Here is a 9,191-nt window from a genome sequence, read left to right on the forward strand (position 1 = left end):
CCCAACTGCCCTCATGCTCTAGCTCATGCTCACAAGTAACAATATGAATTAACACACAATGAAATTGTTGCATGTTGCGTTTATATTTTTGTTCAGTTTAATTGCAGCTGACCAAACAGATTGTTGTTGAAATATTGCCCCGCTGTTATAGCTGCGTTGTGTTTTCACCGAGAGGGCCGGCGGCGCAACCATAACAAACACAGCTGAATGTGGGGTTTACATTTCAGCTGGATGACGGTGCACGCAGCATCTGGGTGGGACTTGGGAAAAGGGAGCTCGACCATCCGCTGTGCTATGTCTGGCCACCGGCCAGCATGGTAAGCAGAGACCTGACAGTACGACTGACCTGTGAAGTCATTGTCCAGATGCACTTCAAAATGTCCAAATGCAAATAATACATAAAGAGACAGACAGAATAATTTACAGGTTGTGCACAACATAATGAATGCAGGGACTACAGGAGCGTGTTTGACAAAGTAAAGCCATGCCAGACAAAAGGGTTTCAAATTAAATGAGGGTGTGGACCGACAAGGTCAGGTCAGAGAGACTGTGACGTGGCCCTTTAAGAACTTCCAGAAGGAAGCTGCCGGCCTGGGCCTCACACTGTTGGCTCCGAGGTGCAGGCCTGGGTTCAAATTGTATTTGATTTCATTCAAATACTGCCAGAATTTGATCGAGCATTTCTGGAGTGCAAGATGGGGAGGATTTTGCACTTTGGAGACTTATCCATTGACTCTATTGTGCCAGGCAAACCCAATTTAAGCGCAGCTAAAGTATTTGAAAGTAAACAAATACTATTTGATCCCAAGTCTGTGAGGTGTCAACGGTTGCATAGAGCCAGTCTTCAACAAGAGGCTACGGATAAACACCAATCACTGTTATACCAACAACAGGTTTAATTGAGGAAATGTAGTGACACTCCTGCTAAGATAGTTGCGGGGGTTATTTGTTTAGTTGCACTTGGGCCTTGGCTCAGAATCTATTGGCACTCATTTTCCTTCGTCAGATTTTTACAAATGAGCTTGTTGTAATCTTTTAACCTTATTCCTCCCTCCCTGAGTGTTTCTTGCCATGGTTTTCAGAGTTTTCTTAGAAGCTCAGATGATGAAAATATTCCCATTACTGTAACTTGCCATATATTTTGTGAAGAACTTTCCAGTTTTAACACACATTGTGACAGAGGACACAGTAAGGTGACCATTGACCAAGTTGCTCAATAAGGAGATAGCAGAACACATGGTACACAGATGGATTCCGTTTAAATCAGAAGATTTACAAGATTGAATATATACCACGCAGGTCTTTCTCTGTCCTTCTCTCCTTTTATAGGATTCATTTTATTAGAATCTCTTTTAGTCCTCATTTGGACTAATCTTCGAAGAATCGTTAAAAAATCAAACAAAGTGTATAATTGCAATCACATTGTTTACACATAACACACTGTTTCAAACAGACATAAAAAAAACTGCATAAATACTCTAACAGTCTGAAAAGATTGATTCCTTTATCTATCATGGTCCTGCACAACCTTCCATTTTTTTTATACTTAAACGGTTCTAAAGTATTGTTTGAATTTATAAATTGAAAGGTTTTTGGTTTGCTCAGATAAATTATTCAATTTATTTATTGCTCTGAATCGAAATGTTGTTTTTCCTATTTCTCTTTTCTGTCTGGATGACACATAGATGGTGGACAATCTATTCCTCGTATTTACTGAATGCCTGTCTCTTAACATCTGAATACTTTCGTGACTGGAGTTTAGCTGTTTTAAATAGTGTACATTGTAAAATAAAATAAGCATGTTCTTCTCAATTATCTTGTTGATTGGTGACCAACCAAGGCCATTGTGCATGACTAAAACATAAGAATCCTATTTCTACCTTAAAACAATCCTTGCTGCTTTGTTCTGTACAATCTGCAGCCTCTTCATTTCATTTTGCTGATGCATTTCCCCATCTGATCATGCATGCAGTTGTAATATTTTGTTTTGCATAGATTAGTTATTTTAGACTACAATAATAAGCAGTTATCTAGACGCACCCATGGTAGTTTGGTTTCTGCCACTTCCTCAATTTGTACTCCCACCATACTTCATTGCATCCCATGCTGTGTTGGCCTTTTCCTGGTGGAACAGACCAACATAATCCTGGTTTTCTTGGTGTTCAAAACAAGATTGTTCCAGCAAACCCACTCCCTGATATTTTCAAGATCTACTTGTAGAGCTTGCTGTACCTGTTGAACCGATTGTCTTGCTGTATAAATTGATGTATCATCTGCAAATATAGTTGCTTGAGTTTCAGATTAGGCATAGGGAAGGTTGTTGGTATGTATGAAGTAAAGAAGTGGACCAGGGCACCTTCCCCTGAGGTATTCCACAGTTTAAAGCATAAGGGGGAAGAAAAAGATCCATTGATATACAGAACCAGTCAAAAGTTTAGTCACATCTATTCATTCAAGGTTTTTTCTTTATTTTGACTATTTTCTACATTGTAGAATGATAGTGAAGACATCAAAACTATGAAATAACACATATGGAATCATGTAGTAACCACAAAAGTGTTAAACATATCAAAATGTATTTTGTGTTCTTTAATAGTGTTGTGACTTTACTTTCATTAATCTGATGACTGTTGAAAAACAAATGATAAGAGCAAACCAGACGGGATGGCGTGTCGCTGCAGAATGCTGTGGTAGCCATGCTGGTTAAGTGTGCCTTGAATTCTAAATAAATCACTGACAGTGTCACCAGCGAAGCACTCCCACGCCATCACACCTCCTCCTCCATGCTTCATGGTGGGAACTATAAATGCGGAGATCATCCGTTCACCTACTCCGCATCTCACAAAGACACAGCTGTTTGAATCAAAAATCTCAAATTTGGACTCATCAGACCAAAGGACAGATTTCCTCCAGTCCAATGTCCATTGCTCATGTTTCTTGGTCCAGGAAAGTTAATTTTTCTTATGGGTGTCCTTTAGTAGTGGTTTCTTTGCAGCAATTTGACCAGGAAGGCCTGGTTCTCGCAGTCTCCTCTGAACAGTTGATGCTGAGATGTGTCTGTTACTTGAACTCTGTGAAGCATTTATTTGCGCAGCAATTTCTGAGGCTGGTAACTCTTGTGAATTTATCCTCTGTAGCAGAGGCAACTATGGGGTCTTCATTTCCTGTGGCGGTCCTCATGAGAGCCAGTTTCATCATAGCACTTGGTGGTTTTTGAGACTGCCCTTGAAGAAACCTTCAACGTTCTTGAAATGTTCTGTATTGACTGACCTTCATGTCTTAAAGTAATGATGGATTGCCGTTTCTCTTTGTTTATTTGAGCTGTTCTTGCCATAATATGGACTTAGTCTTTACCCGATAGGGCTATATTCTGTATATTCCACAAATTAACTTTTAACAAGGAATACCTGTTAATTTAAATGCATTTCAGGTGACAACCTCATTAAGCTGGTTGAGAGAATGCCAAGAGTGTGCAAAGCTATGTGCAAAGCTATCATCAAGGCAAAGGGTGGCTAATTTGAAGAATCTCAAATATTTTTGGTTACAAGATGATTCCATGTGTGTTATTTCATAGTTTTAATGTATTCACTATATTCACTACAATGTGGAAAATAATATGAATAAAGAAAAACTCTTGAATGAGTAGGTGTGTCCAAACCTTTGTCTGGTACTGTAGGTGGACAGTTTTCTGACAGTTGGAATATCTGTACACAATTCAATGCTGACTCCTTAAACCCACAATGCAATAATTTTGCCAAAATGATTTAATGATCCACTAAATCAAATGCTGCACTAAAATGTAAAAATAGTACACACACAAACCTGCCATTATCCATAGCATTGAGCCACTGGTCAGTCATGTCAACCAATGTAGTGGTAGTGGAATTGGTTTTGGGATAAGCGTGCTGATTGGCTGTGATTAGATCATTTCATATACTCCCATATTTGTCTACTCACAATACCCTCCAATTACTGAGTGAAGGGAGCAGACAAATTGGTCGACTATTGGCAGGAATAATGGGTTCTTTGCTGTTTTTCGGGATTGGAAACAGTTTAGCATGCTTCCACACATTTGGAAATGTCCCCTTTTCCAGTGACCAATGAAATATGTATTTCAGTGGAGCTGCAATCTGGGGAGCAGAGCAGTAAAACATTGTCCATAAGATCATAACCTGTAGATTTACCATTTGGTAATGAATTCAATAGGGTTAACACCTCTACTAACACCATTTGTAGACTAAAAGAGAAGGTTTTTTTGCTCATAACATGATCATCTATCCATTGGACAATAGCTTGTTTGGAAGAATGGGTGTTTACATTATTGCTCAGTAAATAAATTGTCTTTGTAAAAAATTTTTTGTTATTGTTCACCCGTCAACCTCCACACTAGTGTCGTGTCTGACTATGATTAAATTATATGCCAAGCAATTTTATCATATCGATTACCTAACATTTAATTGATTACGTGATTGAATTAACCATGCAACAATTAAACCATTAATAACCCGGGGCACCACGGAAGCATTAATTTATATAGAGTGGTTATCTCCCGAATCCACTATTAATAACTTCTTGATGCTACCAATCCCTATAGCGGGATAATTTCCGTCTGTAACCGCTGAATAGCATAATGCAACAGTCAAATAATATTACTAGAAAATATTCATATTCATGAAATCACAAGTGCAATATTTTGAAACACAGCGTAGCCTTTTATTAATCACCCTGTCATCTCAGATTTTGAAATGATGCTTTACAGCGAAAGCAATCCAAGCATTTGTGTAAGTTTATCGATAGCATAGCATTATGTACACTTAGCATCAAGAAGCTTGGTCACGAAAATCAGAAAAGCAATCAAATTAAACGTTTACCTTTGATGATCCCAGTTACACAGCAAATGTTCCTTTTGTTCCGTAAAGATGATTTTTATACCCAAAATACCGACGTTTGTTTGTCGCGTTATGTTCAGAAATCCAGAAATCCAGGAATGAGCGGTCACGACAACGCAGACGGAAATTCCAAATAGTATTCATAATGTCCAAAGAAACATGTTTTTTATAATCATTCCTCAGGTAGTTTTTAAAATATATATTCGATAATATATCAACCGAGTGTGTAGTTTTTTCCATAACAGCAGGAGGAACAATGGCTGGTTTACTCAATTGCGCACCAACTCACTCTGAGAGCCCCCACCTCTCCACTTACGCAATGTGATCCTTCACGCTCATTTTTCAAAATAAAAGCCTGAAACTATGTCTAAAGACTGTTGACACCGTAGGGAAGCCACAGAAAAAGGAATCTGGTTGATATCCCTTTAAATGGAGGACAGGCACTCATAGGAATACACGTTTCAAAGTACGAGGCTCTTCCTGATTGGATTATCCTCAGGCTTTCGCCTGAACACTTTAGAGTGTTTTCTATCGTAATCTGTCAATTATATGCATATTCTAGCATCTGGTCATAAGAAATAGGCTGTTTAGCCCTAGTGGGCTAACTCGGTCTGACGGCTGGTTACACAAAGGAAGGGGGTTTGGTTTGAATGAAAGAGTGGGAAGACTGAGGGACAAGGGATTGGGTCTCTATCGGACCTTGAGAAGCTACGCTACCGTAAATACAGAATCATATGCATTCTAATAACCGACCATTCGGAAAAGGAAAATGCAAGATATATATATTTACTCTGAGCAGCGCTTCGATAAATGGGTCGAAGATGAAAGACTGTTTTACCCAGCAGAGATCGCCATTGTCCTTTGAATAATATTTCTGGTTGTAGTGTTGTAGAGCGGATATGTTAAACTACCCTGTCGTTCTTCTGAGATTGTCTGTCCTTTCCTGGGCCACGTACATTTACAGCTGCAGCTGATAACTCGATGTCTAGGATGTTTCACTTCTTTAGTGAGTTCATACCAAGTTGCCATAATCAGCTCGTACTGTATTCTGGCTGGTCGAGTCTAAATTCATCATTCCAGTGTGGTGATTGTCACCTCCACATTGAAATTCACACTTTTAAACATTAGGACAGCAGTCCTAACATTTCTGGAACTAAATGTTAATTCCGTTAGATTGTAGTTGAAATTAGCCTTTTTAAAAGTATGGACACCAGTCCTCATGTCATTGGGAACTAAGGTTGACTTCCGTCAACGGGCTTTTGTACTGGGGGAGAGAAGGGCGTGTTTCATAGTTCTCAACCAATGTCTGTCCACTTGGGAGTGGCCACTGAGTGAGCATAGTTTACTTATGAAAACAATTATCTAATTTAGAAGCTAAAATTACATTTAATCTTTTCACAAATAGTTTCATATTTAAACATTTCAATTGCACAACAATTTCATGTGAATCTGATAACTAGAATGTCCAAGATACAATTTATGTCGTCCTATCATCAGTTATAATGTCACAGACACCAACTGATCTGGCATCATATTCTTTAAGTACCAACGAACACTTTCAACTGTTTGAGAAAGGGAAACATTGTTCCATTCCCCAACCTTTTGATGTTACCATACTCTCTCTATGTTAACAAAGGGCTTTCCAAGAGTCCATTCTGTAGTGGAGAGAAAAGGGGGAAAGGTATTTATGGGGGGGTCATATACCTCACCCTACAGGGCAATGTCATTACACTAGGTATGATGAGATAGATGTACCAAGTAAGCCCTTAACTGTATTCCATACCTTTTATAAATAATTTTTACAATCAAAAAAGCATTTTTGTAAATGTAAGTTTTTTTTCTTATGATTTAATTTAACTGCATAATTACATAGTGTTCTAGATTTCTGTTATCAAGTTCTAGTTTATATTTGGCTGCTAAGACTTTCTGCTAAATTTGGCTGCTAAATTTCTTTGAGAAAATGCCTCACCCAGTTCATCAGTTCTTTTTAAAATCTCCCATCTCTCTCTCTCTCTCTCTCTCTCTGCACTTCCATCCATCTGTCTTTCTCTCTCTTTTTCTCTCTCAGTATCTCCACAATCCATCTCCCTCTTCTTTTTTTCACTCTTTTCTCCTTCTGTGGGTTTATTTCCATAACTGCAAGGAATTTTTGGGCAACACCTATTTTGTGGAAACCCCTTACGCAATCCCAAACGGTTTGTCCACGTAACCTCAGGGGAGCAGCCAGTAACTATGTAATTGGAGAAGATTGAGTACACACACTAGACTAGCGAGCCGATTGAGGGGCTGAAATAAAGATGACCAGATGTTTACCCAGTCCAGTCCTACCATATGTGAGTGATGTGGAGGATACTGTGTGCAAATGGGGTAGAGAGTGGTAGTGAGAGAGAGCATGAGAGAGAGAGAAGAGGGGCGTGAACCTTTGACCTGGAGTGTTCATTACAGATTGAAAACAAAAGTAGAAAAAACCCTCAATGTCTATTGACCATAAAGCTAATGGAAAACAATGACGTGCTTCGTCATCTGTCGGTTGGTTGGTTTTCCTCCTGAGGAAATGTAGTGTTCCTCTCTGGATATCAGTCAGGAGTCCCCTCCTTCACTGATGGAAACCATGGAGCCATCAAAACAGTTGCTCTGTAATTCCGCATGCGGCCTGGTTTCAATTAAAGCATTGAATTTCAAAGACAATCACTCCCATTTTAATGTGATTTTGTTATGTGTATCCAGTTTATTTTGATGGAAAATATGCGGGTGGAGCACTTGCTAATTGGTATGGAAAACTTGCACCTGTGGTAGACCAATGTTTTGAGAGTCAGAACCATTGAAATATTTGTGCTCTTCTGTTCTCTTTTGAGGAGGAGTTTATCCAAAAACATTTTCAGACAGCAATCACATCTGACCATGTTAGGCAGTCAGACAGACTAGGGTGCTTCTGCTCCAGGTCAATTTTACCTGTCAGTTAACGTACTATATACACTAAGTATACCAAACATTAGGAACACCTTCATCGGGGCATGGACTCTACTCTACAAGAGTAGAGTCCATGCAAGCGCTCCACATGGATGCTGTCCTAATGTTGACTCTAATTCTTCCCACAGTTTGTGTCAAGTTGGCTGGATGTCCTTTGTGTGGTGGACCATTCTTTATACACATAGAAAACCTTTGAGCATGAAAAATCCAGCATTGTTGCGAAACGAACCGGTGTGTCTGGCACCTACTACCATACCCCGTACAAAGATATGCATTTGCCTTGCACCAAGTTCCGGAACAAAACATGAAAATAAACATAGAAAAATATGGTACTCAGGGATGACTGCCACCTGCCATTAATAAGGGACAACTGTGCTGTCAGTCTCCCATTATGGCCCCTTGTGCCCTGTGCCATAACCACATTTGTGGTACTAATTCATGAATTAAAATGCCGGGTTCTTCTTGATTAGATCATTTCGTGTCAGAGTTGAGTAGTAGCAAATTGAGGAAGGATATTAATGTCACTGTTTCCATAGCTCAAAACAACATTGCGAGCAAAACATTTTAACAGTGGCATTTTAAAGTAAGCTTCCTGCAAATCTATGCATTTTGTCATCAGTGGAGAGAAGATTTCACAATTTTATAAAACATTTCATGCAATTCTACGCATTTTGTCATGGGGCGCAGAGAAAAAATAGTAGTTTTGCAGCTTATTTCCTGCAATTCTACCAATTTTGCAATAGGGTGGAGAGAACTTTTTACAATTTTGAATATGCTCTCTGAGTTTGAGTGACTAACAAAATGAAGTTGAGATAGCTGGCTAGATTAATTTACCAATCTTAAAATTATTTGATGACATGGGCTAATTGAGTGACAGACATTGACTGATTTAACAAGAGATGATTAACTGCTGATGGACAACCACATTTTGAAATGGCACCTTATGTAGTTCACTGGAACTAAGGGGCCTAGCCCGAACCATGAAAAACAGCCCCAGACCATTATTTCTCCTCAATCAACATTTACAGTTGGCACTATGCATTGGGGCAGGTAGAATTCTCCTGGCAACCACCAAACCCAGATTTGTCCGTCAGCCTGCCAGCCGACGCTTGGCATTGCGAAAGGTGATCTTAGGCTTGTGAGCGGCTGCTCAGCCTTGAAAACCCATTTACTGAAGCTCCTAACGGACAGTTATTGTGCTGACATCGCTTCCAGGGCAGTTTGGAACATAGTAATGAGTGTTGCAACCGAGGACAGACGATTGTTACGCACAACGCACTTCAGCACTCGGCGATCCCATTCTGTGAGCTTGTGTGGCCTACCACTTCGCCA

The sequence above is a fragment of the Oncorhynchus gorbuscha genome, linkage group LG08, assembly GCF_021184085.1.
Source record: "Oncorhynchus gorbuscha isolate QuinsamMale2020 ecotype Even-year linkage group LG08, OgorEven_v1.0, whole genome shotgun sequence".
Classification (NCBI taxonomy): Eukaryota; Metazoa; Chordata; class Actinopteri; order Salmoniformes; family Salmonidae; genus Oncorhynchus; species Oncorhynchus gorbuscha.